The sequence below is a fragment of the Emys orbicularis genome, chromosome 4 (genome assembly GCF_028017835.1).
Source record: "Emys orbicularis isolate rEmyOrb1 chromosome 4, rEmyOrb1.hap1, whole genome shotgun sequence".
NCBI lineage: Eukaryota > Metazoa > Chordata > Testudines > Emydidae > Emys > Emys orbicularis.
In genome coordinates this window covers 140,870,868-140,889,860 of record NC_088686.1, presented here as the reverse complement: position 1 = coordinate 140,889,860, position 18,993 = coordinate 140,870,868, and positions in this window count along the sequence as shown.

Genomic DNA, 18,993 nt, shown 5'->3' with positions numbered 1-18,993 from the left:
CCATTGGCTCAGCCCAGCAACCTTTTGCAATCCATTGAATTCCCTGCAGAGTGGCTATTAGAAGTCCTTCTGCAGTGGTTCTCTCAGAAAGTGCCGGGGCGTGTCCCCATGTCCTGGGCCAGAACTTTTCTTCCCCATGCTGTGGGGTGCACCCTGCGGCGGCTGCCCTCTACTCGGCCGTGGGAAGGGTGATGAAAGGTGTTAGGGGCGTATCATTAGAGTCGGATCTCGAGGCACAGCTCCATGGCCATAGGGAGGGCAGGTTACCCAAAAGAGAGAGCTCAGGGGTAAGCACAACTCACAGCTGGGGGCTTTGCCAGGAACCAAGAATGAAAATCAGATTCCTGCTGCCCGCAGAGCCTTATTTTGCATAATACCCACAATTCCTCCTCCTGGTGTCTCTTTCCCAGCTCCAGAATAATCCTCCCTCCTCTCCGGCCACAGTTAATGGTTCTGCCAGCAGCCCAGGGATTGACTTGGCTTGTTAACCCTGCTGGAGCTGCCCTTGTCCCCCCCAAAGGCTGTCTGGTCCCCGAGAGGTGCAGTACATTGGAGCGCCCACGTGTGGAACTGGAATCACACTTTGTCAGCTGGGCTGCCCCGCCCCTCCGATCAACAGCTAACAATGTGGTGCAGGGACATACAACGCAGGGAATTCGCTGCTGACTGATGCTCTATTGCGTCACGCCTAGATGCGGCCCTTTACCAAATCCCCCCGATCTTTGGCAAGGGGGAGCCAGAATCCCAGATAGCAAGGCTGAGCCCTGATCTCTATAAGTGACCAAACTGGAACCCTGGATCTGAACTCCTGAGCTTTGGGGGGCCCCGACGTCCAAGCAGAATTTTCCGACCCTGGGCCTCTCTCTGTTATGAACGGCAGCCTTCCCACCAAGCCATTCTCCTGTGTGGGTGTCAGCCAGAGCAGAAAAGAGGAACATTGGCTGCAGGCATGGTGAGTGAGAGGCCAACTCTCTTCCTCTTTCTTAAGGGGCTGCTGCAGGCCTATAGCTCCTCTAGCATCTTCCGCGGGATTTCAGGGTATAAGGAAATTGCCGGGCTGACAGCTCTTCTCTTTTTATCCACCGATCGGGTCCAACGTCAGCAGCTGCCGAGCAAACTTCCCCCACCTGCAAGGAGCTATGGTTGAACATGGAGGTGTCCCTCCACCGTGGCCATTCAGTCCTTCAACAGCTGTTAATTAGGGTGGAGGTTTCCATCATGTGTCACCTGCCCGGATTGAGACGCACCAACCTCATTTCACATAGGCCATGTAACCGCCTTCAGATAGTGACAACTGCTTAGCTAGGGATCTGACCAGATTCAACCCAGCACCCTAAGCCCTGCCCAGGCAGGCAATTTGCCCTGATTCCAGCCCTCCGTGTAGCTGCAGCACTTCAAGCCCATGGGCGCAGACAAGAAAATAAACTGTGATTCGCACCAGAGCTGCTGTAGAATTCATCGTGCTGGCCCAGAGGTCGTGTGCAAACAATGGCCCCTGCCTGCCGCTATCCTAGCAGGGCTGCCTTTCACGGGGAGTTTGATGGGGCAAGGGGCCCATTCACTCTACCTCTGCTCCCTCCCTCACATTCACCTCAGTCTTCACAACCCCTTCAGTGTCTGTCTCCTCTCTCTTCGTTCCCCTGTCCTCCTCTTCCCGTCTCAGCCCAGTGGAATTCCGACCAATGTCGTCAGAGACTGCAGGTCCCACCGAGGCGTGGAGATGTGGGATGGCGTCAAAATCTTTAAGGCCCCTTGCAATCAATAATGGGATCCTCCCATGGGGGCATAGCTTGCATGGGTCCCAAGAGTTTGCTCTGTATCCCAGGGAGTGGCATATGGCAATGTTAGAGCAATTGCATTAGTAACATTTTCTATTGGATGAATGGATGGACAGAGGGACAGACAGGATTGTCCTGCAGGAAATGACTGAACTCTTTCATAACAGGCATCATTTCCTGCAGGAAATGAACTCACAGTACAGAAGAAGCTTCCCCTTTTCAAAGATCTCCAGGGTGTGCATGAATTAGCACAAGGGACACAAAGCCAGGCCCCCTGAGTCCTAGCCCCAGCGCCGTCACTGATTCATTGTGGCCAAGCTTTTCAAGAAGCCCTGATTATCCGCGCGTGGGTGCTCAGCACTTCCTGAACTTCAGGCCTGGTCTCAAGCTGGGCTCCCAAAACGAATGCACCTTAAATAACAAATGCTTTTTGAAAACACTGGCGGGCACAACAATGAGATTCTCAGCACACCACTGCTGTCAAATGTATCTACCGTCTCCCTCTTCGTGGACTAGCTAGACTCACCAACTCACGGGTTCATAAAGCACGGTGAAATCTTTAGATGTGAGGCGCTAAGCTCCGTTCTCTAGTCTTTCTCTCCGGGTCTCCAGTTAGAGGAATACTGCCATTGTCTCTGACTGAATACAGCATTGGGCTCAGAGCCCAGCCACATCCCCATCCCTGGGAATGTTTGGCAAGGAGCTGCTGATGGAATCCTTTCAATCGTGCAAACTTGGCTTTACAGAGTCTATTTACTTATTTAATTATTTTCCCTAGAGGCAGAGAAATAACTCATCCCAGCAGGAGTAGAGAGCTCCCAGGGACGTCAAAAACACAACACATATAATTGCGGATGGTGTGTGTGTGGGGGAGTAATCTATGAATCACACAGGTACAGAAAGCTTGATTGAGGTCTGAAGGATTGAGGAGAGGTGGGGTTTTGGGTAATGGACAGAGGTTTGCAATGACTGTGGCTAGATTTTGGGGGAAGGCCATTTCATGGGGGCATCACACAGGTGCGGAGGGAGCTGGGTACAGGGGAATCAGGGTGGGGCCATAGGCGCTGACTCAGTGGGTGCTCTGGGGCTGGAGCACCCACGGGGAAAAATTAGCGTGTGCTCCGCCCCCACCGGCAGCCAAGCTCCCCCCGCCCCCACCCACTCCTCGCCTCCTCCTCCTCCCTTGAGCGTGCCGCGTCCCCGCTCCTCCCCCTCCCTCCCAGCGCTTCCCGCCCTCCTCCCCCCCGCCGCCTAACAGCTGTTTGGCGGCACTTACAACTTTCCAGGAGGGAGGGGGAGGAGCAGGGATGCGGCGCGCTCAGGGAAGGAGGCGGAGAAGAGGCAGAGCAGGGGCGGGGACTTAGGGGAAGGGGGTAGAATGGGGGTGGGAAGGGGGCGGGGCTGGGGTGGGGACTTTGGGGAAGGGGTGGAATGGGGGCGGGACGAGGGCGGTGCAGGGGTGTGGCCAGGGGCAAGCACCCACTGGACAGAGGGGAAGTCGGCGCCTATGGGTGGGGCACTATTTGGAGTAACAGGGCCAAGATTTGCAATGACTTGTACTTGTTTTTAATGGGAAAGTAGATCAGAGTGTGGCAAAATTTCACATACTAAGCAGGTCACTTTCATCTTGAAGCCGTGTTGGCAAATGTTGGAGTCAGCAAAAGGCAGCTTACACCAGTAACAAATAGGATACTCCTGGTCTGTGCAGAACAGAAGTCACTGGTGCCTCACTCATGGAAGATGGAGTAAACTCAGCTGACAGCAGCTCCAGTTCATACCCGAGATCAGATCCCCATTCTGTCCTTAGAGAACATCTGCCAACCAGAAAGCAAAAGACAATCTAAAGAATATGACTGGAAAACTTCATTCTAATTGCATGTATCCAACCCGCCCTATAACATATCGAGCTCCACGTGTGCTAATCCGTGGCAGCATTTAAGAATACACAATATAGGTGTTGGGTGTTAGGGAGCCCATGACCTGACCATGTGGATATTTGAATAGTAACGCTGGAATGAACTGGCTTGTGTGTCTGTGCACCATTGTCCTCTATTAGGGAATCAGAATTTTCCAAGTGTGTCTCATAAGTTCTATGTCTCTACACAGAAACTGCAATGAAATTCTGTGTCTCATCTGCAGTAACTGAAGTGGTTAAGTGGCCACAGCTGCATTATAGCATTTTGCAGTCCTCTGGCACCTTCCATCCAAGGACCTCAAAGGAGCTTACTTAATTAAAAGAAATTAATGTCTGTATCACTGTATTTATTTATTACAGATGGAGAAACTGAGGCACAACTGGTCACAGAGCTGGGAATACAACCCAGTGGGCCTGCCCCCAAGTTCTGTATTCTAACCACTCAACCATTCTTCTTCCCAGTCAAGCATCTGCTTGGGAAGAGACTCCCTAACTTTACTGGTGCAACTCTGTGGACACTGCAAAACCTGTTCGGCCCAGGGAGAGAGCTCTGCATACAAAGAGATTTCGTGTCTGTGATCTACTGAGGATTCTCTGACATGAGCAGGTTTTTGCTGTCTTTACACTGGGGGTTTGAAAGAGGGTTTGCATCCAACTGGGATTTCCATACATCAATATTCATGAATGTTATCCGCAAGCAGCTTTGATCATTATTAATTATTATTTGTATTCTGGCATCACCTACAATGTGCTAGGCACTGCCTCCTTCTGCCTCCAACACCAGGAATTCAGTCTGTATTTAACTACCTACATGAGCCCTCATCATGGCCCCAACCCCACCCCTTTCCCCCAGCACACACAGGAGAGCGGAGATGGATACAAAGAAAATATGTACAATTTTTCTATGCATGTTTTTGTGGCAACCTGCCTGGAACTTGGAGGGAGGAACACAGGTTTCAAGAGGGAAGAGTTTGGAGGAAGCACCTGGAACATAGTCAACAGGCACATGTCCAGAGTCAAACGCTAGATACGGTTGCAGCACCTCCGTAAATCGTTCTCTTAATAAAGATCCAGTTTAGTTTTATGAGCCCGGAGTTCTTTCATGTTATTACCCCACAGGCGATGCGTGAAACGGTGATTTCTGTTATTATTTGTATTACAGTGCAAATAACACCGAGATGAGGGTCTCACTGTGCTAGGTGCTGCACAGACACATAGTAAAAGGCGGTCCCTGCCAGGAAGATCGTACAGTCTCAATAGACAAGGGGTGGGAAGGGAAAACCGAGGCACAGAGAGGGAAAGCAATTCGCCCAAGGTCACCCAGCAGGCCAGTGGCAGAACTAAGAATAGAACCCTAGTCTCTTGACCCCCCATCTAGAGCCCTGACCATTCGACAACACTGCCTCAGCAGATACACACGTTCTATTGATTGTTTAAATTACAATTAAATAATTATATAATTCAATTTAATATATTTAAACAAACCCTCATCAAATCTACCCAGCGGCTCCTCGAGCTCTGTGATTAACCAGCCAATCAATCCCCTGTAGGCCTTATGGAACCAACCTGTGTTATTATTTGCAATGCAATATAGCTCCGAGGTCCCAGTCACGCTCCCCTTGTGCTATGCACCCAAAATGAAAGAGAGAGTCCCTGCCCCTTAAAATCAATGGGCTTGTCTACATGCAAGCCTGCACCGGCGTCACCAAAGGAGCGATTTTAAATGGATTTCATTAAACTGGTGCCAGCAGCAGTGGGGATGTCCTTTAATCAATATAAACCTGGTTTATATTGAGTTGGCTTTTGTCCGACAGGAGTATGGTTTAGCTAAAAGGACATCCACTCAGCCTTTTGTACTGGTTGAACTCAATCCATTTAAAAAGCACGTTTTTAGCTAACCCCATGGAACTTGTGCGGCTAGAGCAGGCCTTAGTCATTCAGAAGGGGGTTTGAAGGAGGGGAGGGCACTGCCTCAGCGGCTCATTTCAGGGAGGCATTGGCTGCGTTTACTGAACACGAGCGCCGTGCCCCATGAGAAATGAGGTGGCTGACGCCAGGGCAAGGAGAGCTCGAAAGCTGGGCATTTCATTTCTTTATTTGCTCTAACAGAAAGCCAGGCGGCAGGGCCAGGCAGCATGGAATGGTAATGGCTTTCCCAGAGAGCTGACGTTTCCCTTCAATGTCATATTTCAGACATTTTTAAGAGACAAAAACCAGCCCGTGTGCACCATCTGGGAGCCAAGTTCTGTGCGTGACCTTCTGCACAATGATTCCCCAAAGGCAGGTGGGGTTTATTTCAAACTAGGGGAAACTGGGCAAGCTTATTATGGATTTGAAGAAGTGCGGAAATGTTCCCCAGGGTCCTCGGCTGCCTATCAACGCGGCTTAAAGAGAGCAGGCCACCTGCAAAGATAGCAGAGCGAGCAGAGGGGAAGGAGGTCTGCATACTTGCAGGAAAGGAGGAGATCTATCTGCAATGGAATCCCGGGTATCAAGTGTGTTGCTCTCTAGCCCAGGCATACAGAAACACTGGACTGCTAATTGTTCTAAAAGGAGAAGTGCATTCTGCTCCTAAAACAATGGGATGCGTATGCCCTGCCACCCTAAACTGTTGCTGTGCACTATTAAACAGCTGGTTCTTTCCACCCCAGAAGTGGCTGCATTTTAGTAAGAGGTGAAGCAATTCCTGTGTACCGTATTTCACAAAGTGCCTGACAGGAAAAGGGCGGTCTAAAAAGAGGGTCTGTGCTCTGAAGAGCACACAGAAGCTGAGCAGGGCAGGCAGCTGTGAACACGACAGCAATGTTCTGTGCTTTGCAGTGGCTACCTATTTGCTCGTAGGTGCAGTTTAAGGTGTCAGCTACACTTTATTAAGCTCTGGATTGATTTGTGTTTATCTCCTAAAGAGTCGGCAACACTGTTTTTGGAGAGGTCAAATTTGGGGGTCAAATTTTGCCTCCAGATCGATGCCTTGGAAGTCAAAACCAGTGGGAATCGAGGGGACTCAGCAGCTTGCAAGCTGTACGAAAAATGACACGTAGCGTTCCTCAGAGGGCTTTACCTTCCAGGGATCTCAGCCGGCTGTCAACGAGATGTAAAGGAACCTGTTTCTGTTGTGCTGTTTGTTTAGGACACTGAGGCTTCTGAGACGTGCAAAGCATTCAGTGGTTCTTTGAAACCATGAATTCAAAGCTGTGAGTAAGGAAATGCAACACTTTTTCCCTTCCCTCCTTTGACAGCTGTTGGCGCTCACAGCAGCAGCCTTGATGCCACAGACTGGAATGGTGGGGGAGGGAGAGAGCTTGCCTTCTGCTAAGTGGCTGCTGTAACCATACAACAAAGTCATGCATAACAGACATTAAGCAGAAAGAGCCACATGGACCTGGCCTCTGTCTTGAGATCTGCTGGAAAGCTAACTCTCCCGTCACCTTGTGTGAAATTTGCCATCTGTCCCATGGCATCAGGACTAGGTGCTGACGGTCAGGGGCGGTGGGGGATAGCTGCAGCACCCCATGATGAATGGGAAAATTGCTCCCCCAATTTTAAGAAGAGTCCAAATTGTGATCTCAGATACAGCACTGTAAGGCCCGTTGCGAGGTTGCTCAGGATTTCTGCCAAACAAGATGTGTCCCAGCCTGTGATATGTCCCTCCCAACGCTGCAAAACAGGAGAAGATGTAAGCCAGTTACAGCTGTCTGGATCTGTTGTCTATCCCACATTCTCTAGACCTGACACTCCTTGAATCCCAGTGAAACAGGTTCCATAACCAATCCTGTGTCAGAGGGACATAGCTCCGAGGGAAACAGCCTCTGGGAGTATCAAGGTGAAAGTGTTGTCTTGGTAAATTCCATGGAGATGTCATAATTCTGCATTGTCATAGTCTGGGTAAGAGCCTTGGAAGCTTGGTCTCCATCCACACCCTACTTCACATATTGCCAATACATTGTGGCCCGGGGGGTTGACCAGACTGAAGCCCTTTTTGGGATCCTTGCCCACTTTCTGCTCAGGCTTGTGGACTGTGCTGCTTGGCCCATGGCTGGGACACTGCTGTGGTTTCTCAGACCACTTCAAAGCAGCAGCTGTGGAAGACAATCCTTCAACACCCCCCTGTTTAACCTGTGCTTTCCCGATCGCTTTACTAGGGCTGCTGACTGGCGTGTGCGTGTGTTGTGGGGAAGTCGGCCTTAGGATGCTAACATCCCAGAGCTATTTCACACACCACCATAAGCAACCCCCTGCCTAGAAAAGTGCATTCGAGCTACAAAACCAGGAAGTGGGCTGTGATCTTTGGAACGTTTCCTGCGATCATTATGAAACCTCTGCAAAGGGCCAGCCTGCCAAGAGGGGCGTATTAAAAGAAAAATAATTGTGGTGCTGAGCAGCCCACAGGCTGCCGCTAGACCTTGAGCCCTGAACACGAGACATCTTGCTGACTGTCCTCTATCTCCAGGATAGGAATGAATTGCAGCAGGAGTCTGACAAATCCTGGTACCTGCAAGCGCACTGATCCAAGTTCAGTTCCCATCTGACTCTGATGACCCACAACTGCAAGGTCTAGCTCTTTGGAGAACCTGGATTCCCATGCGGAATAATACATCCCCTGGATTACTGTATGCTAGAAGTGAGTAGCTCAGCTTCTTCACAGCTGGAAGTTGATCTACCTATCACAGGTGTTTCTATAGCAGCCATCATTTGTAGTATCTAACCATTGAAAAGACAATTGGGTCTGACAGTTGTCCATTGTAGACTTCCTAATGTATCAGTAGCATAGTGGCTCAAGAGCAACAGGGGAACCTCCAAGATTTGGGGCATTGCTAAGTAGGGAAGGAGTTTCCTCCCAAATCCAAAGGATCACTTTTCAACTGGGAAGCAGGATAGCCAGGTGTCATGCAGAGAGTTTACCATGTAAGTTTATAAACCATTAAACGTCATTCAAGTGTTACTGGGCCCCAAGGCCAAATAGACATCCCTCAGAACAGGGCTTCATACGCAACTCTACGGCAAGCTTACCCACAGGAAGCAAGGCCCAGGAGATGGGAAGATAAGGAAAAGGCAAAAATCCCTACCATTAGGTCACACAGAGGCTTAGGCCTGATTGCCAGTTACATGAAGGCATCTAAATGCCATCCTGGTAGCATACAAAGCCTCAAAGGGTTTTGAACCAGCCTGCTGAGCATACCCCCAGCCTGTGCAGAACTGGTGTAAGACCTCTACATAAGCCCTACTCTCAGCCCCCTGCTTAGGATACATGGACAGAATGCATTGGTCTAGGGCTAGCCTCTGATTCCCAGGGCATAGCTTAGGCCTGGTCTATACTAGAAAATTACGTCATTTTAACTATGTCGCTCAGGTGTGTGAAAAAGCCAACATAACCCCCCCGTGTAGATAGCATTAGGTTGATGGAGCGGGAGAGGGATAGCTCAGTGGTTTGAGCATTGGCCTGCTAAACCCAGGGTTGTGAGTTCAATCCTTGAGGGGGCCACTGAGGGATCTGGGCAATAATCTGTCTGGGGATTGGTCCTGCTTTGAGCAGGGGGTTGGACTAGATGAGGTCCCTTCTGATATTCTATGATTCTATGAATTCTTCCACTGACCCAGCTATGGCCTCTCGGGGAGATGGATTACCTACACCGAAGGGAGAGGGGAAGTGTCTATACTGAGGTGCAGCTGCAGCGGTACCACTATAGCATTTCAAGAGTAGATAAGCCCTGTGGCTGCTCTAACCTACCCTAGAGGCTGGGCAGGTCCTGACCAGTCCTAGAATATGGGATGCACAAATCCTGACCATCTGCCACACACCCTTCCCCAAGCACAGGATCCGAGTAATTGAGACACAGGCCTGTGAAGTACTATAAAGAAAACAAACTGCACTCAGCCGTACAGGGTTATCCAGGGTGACAGCATAAACCACACGAGGGAAATGCGAGTCCCCGAAAATGCAGCTGCACCAGGTGGGTGCATTCGCATTTCTTTATTCTACTTTCAGGATCCTGGAAAAACCCAGCCACCTCCCAGAAATAAGCACGACTGGCAATTCACTTACTGTGCTCCTGAATGGATTTGCACGTGGCTAATCTTGTGCAAATGCCTCCCTTGGCTCCTCTCTTCTCAAAGTTGTTTCTCTACATGCTAATAACTGACCTTCTGTTTAGCTCCTTCGGTATTAACAGTGCCCGGCGTTTGTTCCCGGCTATGCAGCACGGCCTCGCTAATGCACCCTGACGACTGGGAGAGCCATTGGAAGCTGCTGCTGCACCCGTAACTTTCCTCAATTAGGGACCCACCCTTTTCAAGTAGATTTGGCACCGTGAGTCCTCCCCCCTTGGGTATTGTTACTCTTTCTCTTTGTACATAAAGGGTATCCAGGGTCACTCTTATTATGAGGATAACAGTCCAAACCAGCTGGGAGCGATGAGGAGGCCAAAGTTAGGTTCCAGGGTGATGGGTGCTAAGGAAAAATGGAAGGAAGACAGGAAGGATGAAGATTAGGTAGATAGACAGAGAGATGGATAAGCCAGCCTGATGGAGTATGTGGCAGTTCTCCAGAGTTACAGCCAGTTCTTTTCAGACAGAGGAGGATCATCTGAATACAGCATCCCAGAAGAGTGGGGATGCTGAGGATCCTGGAAACCCTCTCACCTGGCCTGGCAAATGGCTTGTATTTTTATTCGGTCCCAGGGGCCATTGATGGGATGATGGCATCGTATGACCCTCCGAGGCTAGAATCTCATGCCACACCCCGTTGCCCCAGCTTTCCCATGCTGTATGTAGCAACTTGGCTGATTCGTGAGATGTCAGACTTTAAAAATCCCGTGACTCAGATTATATCCTCTTCACATCCATCCTGTCTTGTGCTTGCAGAGTATCTCCCTGGCCTGGGACCCAGCCTCTCCTCTCCTGGGCCCAGTGGTGCTGGTGAGGAAGTGGATTTCTAGGGCAAACAATGGAGGTTCCACTTTGAAATCCCTCGAGCAAATGGCTCTGAAATGGGTCAAGCCAGGTGGGTTTGGAGAGACCTTCCTTCCTTGATGAGGCCTTGGGACTCTCATTACTGAGTCCAGGCTTTTGCGGGAGGGAGGAGACGATGCCTCCAGCCTGTCTTCAACCCCCCCAGTTCCTGGGAGAAGGGAGTGCTAATTACCCTCAGGATCTGAGCTATAATTACCGTGGGACAAGTCAGAGGCTGCTCCAGCAAACTATCATTCCCCAGTGCTGGAAGCCAAGCCGAGTGAGCAGCTGGAAGCAGAGTGGCGCCAGTGCACCCTGCTAGCAAGGGGTTCTCCCGTTGCACCACTCCTATTCTAGAAAACTCCAGGCTGAGAATTTAAGTCACTTATTTATTTCATTTGAGGGTAAACATTAAAGAATCTCCCATGGAAACAGTGTGACCCGAGAGAGTCTGGGGATCCTAGGTGGCAAAGACTTTCCACTGAAACACAAGCGTCGTTTATAAAACACCAACCAAACAACTCTCCTTGGAGTCAGAGTTTCCGGGAGCGGCGCTGGGGCTGCTCCCCGTAGCCGCATTGTCTCCGAGTGACCGTCTCTCTCTTCAGACTCTCTCAAATCTCGATTCAAGAATGTTGTTTGGGTTGAAAAAACTATTACTAGGAAAAGTGAGATCATGGGTGAAGAGGCAGGTCCAGAGAGAATTAACCCTCTCACCCCCATCATGACCTTTGGATTTTTGGAAAGCAATATTATAATGAGGCTTGGCAAAATTCAATTTTTTATATAATTTAATGGATAGTATCAATCTTTATTGTTAGCATTTTTTCAATTTTGATTGATTTAAATTATCTCAGCTGCATGAAATGATGGGGTGGGGTGGGGGAGGGTCAGATAATTATTCCATGAGAGTAAACCGAGAGATTGAAAAAGTTAAAGCTTTATAAACTGTTGACACCAAATTATCAACATCACGTGTCAAAATATACAAAGCAAATCAACAAGTCATCCCTGTTTGTACTGTTCATTGGCTAGTCCATCCGTAACAAGCCTAATTCAAAATTCTAAATCACTGACGTTTGGCTGTAAGAAGTTCTCAAGCAGCATTTTTCTAATTAGAACCACTGGTTACGGCCAATTTGTAGATGTCATATAGGTGCCATGCAAGCTTCCCATGCACTGTTTGATGGAGACATCTCCATTCTGATCTGCCACATCCCCTGATAACCCTCTGCCACCTTCCCCCTTGGCCTTCCTTCCCCACTACCACCCCACTCTGCAGGGCACCTCAATGCCACCCATCTAATCCAGTCTTGGGCTCCACTGCAGCTCTGCCAATGCACCTGAATCCGGCCCTGCAGCACCCCTGGCTACTTCACTCTTTGGCTCCAGCTCTGCTGCCCCTCAACCCTATCCTGCCGCATGCCTTGCCATGCTATTATTATTGTTTCCATAGTAATAATGCCTAGAGCCCCCAGTCAAGACTGCCCCCCCTTGTGCTAGGTGCTGTACAAACAGAGTTAGACGTGATCCAGGCTGGGAAGAGTTTGCCATCTAAATGGACTAGACCGATGAACAGTGACTGACACCAAGAAAATTTCAAAGGTGCACGACTTGTAGTTAGATTTTTTTTCTCAATGAAGAGCCCCCATCCAGGGGGCCCAGCCAGCCTGCTCCTCCACGGTTAGGCTTTGATTTAAGCAATCCATACAAGGGAGCAGGGTTTGAGAGGAGCTTGGTTTCCCAGAGGACACTCTTACGAGTGAGCAGACTGAATTCTGTATCCACCGCCGAAATTTCTAGGGTTAAGAGGCCATTTCCAACCCCAAACTCCCATTCACGGGCACAGACTCTCTTATAACAAGCTAAAAGAATTAAATGGTTTCCCAGCTTATGCTAGTACTGGGCACAAAGCCTGTGCTTCACACCCTGGCAGTTCCCCTGGGAACATAATATGGAACCTTTGATGACCACTAGTGGCCCATCCCCTTGGCATTAGGTCTCAGCTTACTGCAGCAGCACAGGGCATGCAGGGGGCGGGGCACTTCTTCTGTACTAACTCAGAAGGAAGGGTGACGCCTGCTGGATCACCAGCTCTATTGCCTACACTATCCTGGCTTTTCACAGCAGCTCAACCATCCAAGTAGTGACCAGGGCCAGTGCTGCTTAGGTTATAATATTTGACATTAGTACAGCAGCAGGTGGTATCTCTAATGTGGGTCTGATTGATGTTCCACATTCCCTATGAACCTGCCTTTCCTTGCCTCTTCTTTGAGAGCACAGTCCATCCCGGGTATCTGGACTCAACCCCCTTACTGGATAACAGAGCCCTCCAGGAGCTCTGCAGTGGCTTGTAGACCTGCTGCCCACCCCTCTGCTGGTAGCTGCCTTTTCCAGGATGCAATGAAAATGAGCAAGGGAGAGAGAGACTCAGATTTGTTTGGAGAAAGGGCACCCTGTCAGTGTCAATACAAGCATCCTTTTTGCCTTTCAAAGAGGATGGAGAGAGGTAGCGCTGGCAAGAAAGACTGTATGGATGCAAACTCTCAGACGTGCCAGTCAGGAAACATAAGGCCTGAGATCCACAGGCCCTGCAGAGACCAACTGCAGAGTCTGAAGTCAATTAAGGGCTGTTTCTCCGCCTCTCGCCCTGATGTTCTGTAGTCACCATTTCTGGATCTAGCTGGTCTGTCTGTGTAGGCATTTGTACCATTCTCATCATCGGGCTCTCTCAGTGCCTTCTGGAAAATATACGAGGCTAACGAGCAGAGCCTGGATCCTAGATGCTTGGGTCTCTCTACAGGAAGGTGTTCAAGGCTTTAGGCTTAGGTGTTGCAGATGGTACCCTCCCAGCTGTCACTCACCCCAGCAAGTATATAATATTTATAGGGTACATACCCTGTCTAATGTAAGAGTGGGTGTTCTCACTATCCAAAGAAATGTCTCACCCTTTTAACAGCCTACTAAGTTCCTGGTGTTAGTGGTATCTTGAATTCCCAAAGATTTGACTTTGGTTCATCTGTCTAGCAACTGGGTAATGTACATTATTGTGTGCATCTCCTCTCTTTGACAGCAGGAGAGACCCCTTCATAATGGTGTTGCTCTTCATATTAGACCAAGGATAGCTTGTGTGAAGCAAATAGGCTCTTTTCCTCTTAACTTTAGATCCGCCTAACAGCACACAAATTAGAACTTCCTGGTTGGTCTAGTGGGTAGGGGCCCTTGCCTCAGACTTGGGAAGCCTAGGGTCAAGTCAGTGCTTTGACACTAATCGTAGGACTGGAAGGGACCGCAAGAGATCATCCAGTCCAGTGCCCTGCTCTCAAGGCAGGACTAAGTATTATCTAGGCCATCCCTGACAGGCGTTTGTCTAACCTGCTCTTAAAAATCTCCAATGATGGAGATTCCACAACCTCCCTAGGCAATTTATTCCAGTGCTTAACTATCCTGATAGTTAGAAAGTTTTTCCTAATGTCCAACCTAAACCGCCCTTGCTGCAATTTAAGCCCATTACTTCTTGTCCTATCCTAAGAGGTTAAGGAGAACAATTTCTCTCCCTCCTCCTTGTAACAACCTTTTATGTACTTGAAGGTGAATACTAGGGTGACCAGAAAGCAAGTGTGAAAAATCAGGACGGGGGTGAGGGTAATAGGCACCTATATAAGACAAAGCCCCAAATATCAAGACAGTCCCTATAAAATCAGGACATCTGGTCACCCTAGTGAATACACATTTAAGGTGTGTATTCATGAGGAATCAACGTGTGTTCTTAGTCTAAGGTTTACCTTGTCCTGCAAACTTGTGTGAAAACTACAAACTGCCTTGTCTTCATTAGGATTTCACCTCATGTTAGCTAACTCAAGTTAAGAACACATCTTTTTTTCTAATGAAGCTAATGCCTTAGTCTCTCCGTGCCTCAGTTTCCCATCTGTAAAGTGGGCATACTAGCATTTACCCAACTCACAAATGTGTTGTGAGGATAAATATATTAAAGATTGCGGTGCTCAGATCCCATCGGAATGAGGAGTCTTGTATGTACCTAAGCATACGTCCATGCTTGAAAGTTGTTTGGGGTTATGTCGATCTGCGTTAAGTCGTCCTGAACAACTGTTATGCGAGTGGCATATCCACACCGCGTCACCCCAGGTTAATGTACTTCTCTTTGGGATCATCATGCCCACACACCACTGCATTGCTCCAAATAAGCCCTCAGCATTCAGGGCAGACATCCCCTGGTGCAATACTCCTCCACTAGGCTCTATGCAGTCTGGTATTTTTTTCCCCACTGTGCTTTGTGGGATAGCTACCCCAAGGCACTGGGATTCTGGAACTTGGGGTCAAACGAATTAATTCCCAACTAATTAGTTCCTCTCACTGCATCCCATGATTCTTCTGGCATTTCACTGTCACCCAGCGTAGTGGAAACACTGCTGAGTGCTGTGATCCTGACAAACAAGTTGCTTCCCATGTATCTCAAATTGGGCAAGGGTTTCTGGGGCAGTGCAATGCAGGCACCTGGAGAGGAGGTGGCTGAAATCAAGCAGTCACTTCTGCATGAACTTTTCCTGGAGCGGCTTCCCGTGGTGGGCTGCTGTTTCTGGGCGTGGCCAACTAGCCATGATGGGACAGAGATGCAGACCTGGGAGGCCAGAAGTGGCGGCAGAACTTCAGGATATCAGAGGTGACTTTCTTAAAAATCTGTGCTGAGCTCACCCCACAGCTGCAGCGCTGGACCCAGGTACATGGTTAGTGGTATTTGGAAGCTCGCCACACCCTGATTGCTACCGGTCAGCAACTGCCCAGTGTGGTGTTGGTAGATCAACTGTTGGGGCTATTGTCATGGAGGTGCAGTGGTGCTATTCAGAATGTGCTGTTGCCCTAGGTCATAAAGCTTGGAGATGCTCAGGGGTTTATTGCTGGAGTTGCATGATTGGGGTTCTCAAGTTGTATACGGGGTAGTGATGGGACCCACATGCTTATTTTTGTCTCAACCCCAGGACTCAGAATTCATCAACAATAAGGGGTCTCTCTGCACGGTGCTGCAAGGTCTGGCTGATCCCCGTAGAAGGTTCATCGGTATTAATGTAGGGTGGTCTGAGAAGGTCCACGATGACAAGACCACTAGAAACTCTGCAAACTCTGCACCTCATCCTGCAATGACAAATGGAACTGTTGCTTGGAGGACCACTATGGACCTCGGCGGTGTTCGGTTCCTCGTGCCATGTCTGCAGCTGCTCAGTGAATGCCAATGACAACCTTGAATGGTTTCTTACTGTGTCCCACAGCAAGCTAGCCTCCAAGGAATGTCCATGTTCCCCGCGGCTCCTTTGGTGGCTCTGCAAATACTGCAGGATCAGGCGCCCCGTGCTCGCAACGCTCATCGCAATAGCGCACAGCTGTGCAGGATCCATGCTTCTCACAGAGATGGCCGACGCGCGGGTTGGAGGTGCTTTTGAAAAGAGGCACGAAACATTATTGGATGCAGATACAATTATGGGATGGAGAAAACTGCATCATGAGACACAGAAACCATGTTCCTGGTCCTCCTGTGCGACTCATTTGCTCCCAGGAGGCATTGCAAACCCTTCCCATGGGTGGCAAGTTGCACAGTGGGATAGCTACCCATGGTGCACTGCTCTCCGCACCAATGCAAGCACTAGTAGTGAGGACGTGCACCACCAACCCACGGAGCATAGTGTGGACATGCAAAAGCCATTTAATGACGGTGGCAGCTGTATGTCGACATAACTTAGGTCAACTTAATTGTGTGATGTAAACTTGCCCTGAGTTTACCCCTCTGCTTCCCAGCTTATGAAGCCTTTTATGGATACTTGGATAGGTGCAAGGAGCTGTTTAGCTATGCCAGAAGCAGCTGCAGAATGACAGTGGAGTGCACATTTAGAGACTGAAGGGAGGATGCAGATACCTACTGCCAAGAATGGAGGCTGCTGAACATTATCTGCCTCGTGTGAGAGCTGTTTGCTGTGTTTTGCACAGCCTAAGTGAGCACAAGGGAGAGCACCTCAATGACAGGTGGAAGGAAGAGATGGATAGACAAGCTGAACATTATGAACAGCCAGAGAGGTGGCTTCTATGAAATGCTTCAACTGGTCAAGGACACAGGGTCAGGGATGCTTTATGCTCCTGCTGTGAGGCCAGGGCAGTCTTGCGGACAACGCAGCTACCTTAGTGTAAGGCTTTTCTCATGATTGTGTGCAGGAACCAGTGATGCATGGCGCACGGCTTGTAGCAAGCTTCATGTGGGGATTTTATCCTGCTTCGGGCAAGGCTTTCGTGAAATTTTTAAACAACCTCATGACATTTCCAATGACATTCAATGTAATAAGAAATCATCCACCCAGTTGTATGTTATGAACAGCAAAAAAAACTACTGCGTAGGCATTACACAGAGCAAACTTACAAGCCAGTGCCAAAAAACACAGGGCTGGGGGAGCACAAGTTTGTGCTTTCAAGATCACCAATTTGCACACATGGGGGAAATGCTCTCTGCATCTTGTGGGGTAGGATGCGGGGGAGAGAGAAAGGCCTGTCCCTTGTGGGTGTGGGAGTTGAGGGATTCTCCTGCTCTCCACGCTGTCTTGTGGTGTGGAAGGTTGAGGAACGGGACTGGGGAAGTGAAGGGTGTAGCCCGGTTTGCAGAGTTCTCAGAAGCAGAGGGTTTCAGGACATGGCTACGTTGAGGCAGATAGTGCCACTGAGCTGAAATATCTGCCTGGGATTCAGGGGGAGCCTGGGGCTCCATCAATGGGTCAGCCTTGGGGTTTAGAGGGTTGACAAGAACCTGAATTTCAGGGGGTTGTCTGTGGTGGAGTTGACAACATGCCATGAGGCAGTGGGGGCATTTCTGCCAAAAATACAGTCCAGCTTCTCACAGTAGCTGCAGATCAGGCCTGCTCTTTCAGGATATGTGTACACTGCAATTAAACATCCGTGGCTAGCCCGGGTCAGCTCACTCAGGCTCATGGGGCTCGGGCTATGGGGCTGATTAATTGCTGTGTAGACCTTTAGTCTCAGGATGGAGTCCAACTCTGGGATCCTCTGCCCTCCAGCCTGAGCCAGCCAGGATACCTACCCTGAAATTGGATAGCCCCGCAGCCTGGGCTCTGCATGCCCAAGTCAGCTAACTCAGGCCAGCTGCAGGTGTTTTACTGCAGCGTGGAGAGAGCCGTAGCAGGCAGGACTCTACTCTGACCAGCAGTCACATTGCTACAGAAAGGGTGACCCTTTGATCTCTCCGGCCACACCCTTCCCTAATAAATAGCAGCTGCTCCGTAGGACAATGATTCCATACAACCAGTCCCTTTCCTAATAACTTCCATGAATCTGCCTCCCGTTCTTTCCGGCTACAATGAGCGCTCCTACTAGCAATTCGTTATGGGTTATTTAGGGTCACTGCAAGCATCCCAAAAAGCAGTGGTAGTTTAGGCTGGGATTTTCAAAGGAATCTACATAAATACAACCCCCTAAGGGAGTTTGGCATCCATCGCCTGTTGAATGTAACTAATTTACTCCAGGCTCCTTCAGAAACCCTATCCCCAGTGCCCTGACTGCTGCTGTACTGAGGGGTTATTAGTAGCTGGATGAGGATCTATTGGTTTTTCTTTTGTGAGGGGAGCGGGAGGAAATGTTTGAATAACTAATAATTATGTCTTGAAGTTTTAAAAATACCCTGTGCGTCGAGAGCTGGTGAAAGCGGATAGCCCCGGAGTTACAAAGGCCTCTTGCTTCTCCAGAGGCAAGTTGGCAGAGAATAATGTGGAATCTGGAAGCAGCTTGGATTGCCATGGCCCGGGTGGTGGATAAATAATAATATTTAAGCCCTTGTCTAGGCCCATTTTATCCCCAGATCTCAAAGCGCTTTACAAAGCTGGGTCAGTAGCATTAGCTTCATAACACAGGTGAGGAAACTGGCACTGAGACGCAAAGCGACTTGCATAAGCTGAGCGACTATCTGTGGCAGAACTGGGAGCAGAGCCCCCTAGGCAGGAAGGGTGGGGCAGTAGTTAGCATGCCAGCTTGTGACTCTGGAAGACTCCAGTCCAATTCCTTTGGCTGTGTGAATCTGGGAAAGTGCCTTCGGGCTTGTCTACATGGCAGTTATTCCAATTTGCAAGTGGATTAAGCTGATTTGGAATAAAAGCATCCACATGTGGAGTTAATCAAGAACAGTGAATCCACTTTAAATTAACAGTTTATCTTATTCCAGATTAATGTTCATGTGGAGGCAAGCACTAAATGTCTCTGGGCCTCAGGTCCCCCATCTGTAAAATGGGGACAGTAGCGCTGCCCTGCTGCACAGGCATGTGATAAAGATTAAAGATGGTAAGATGC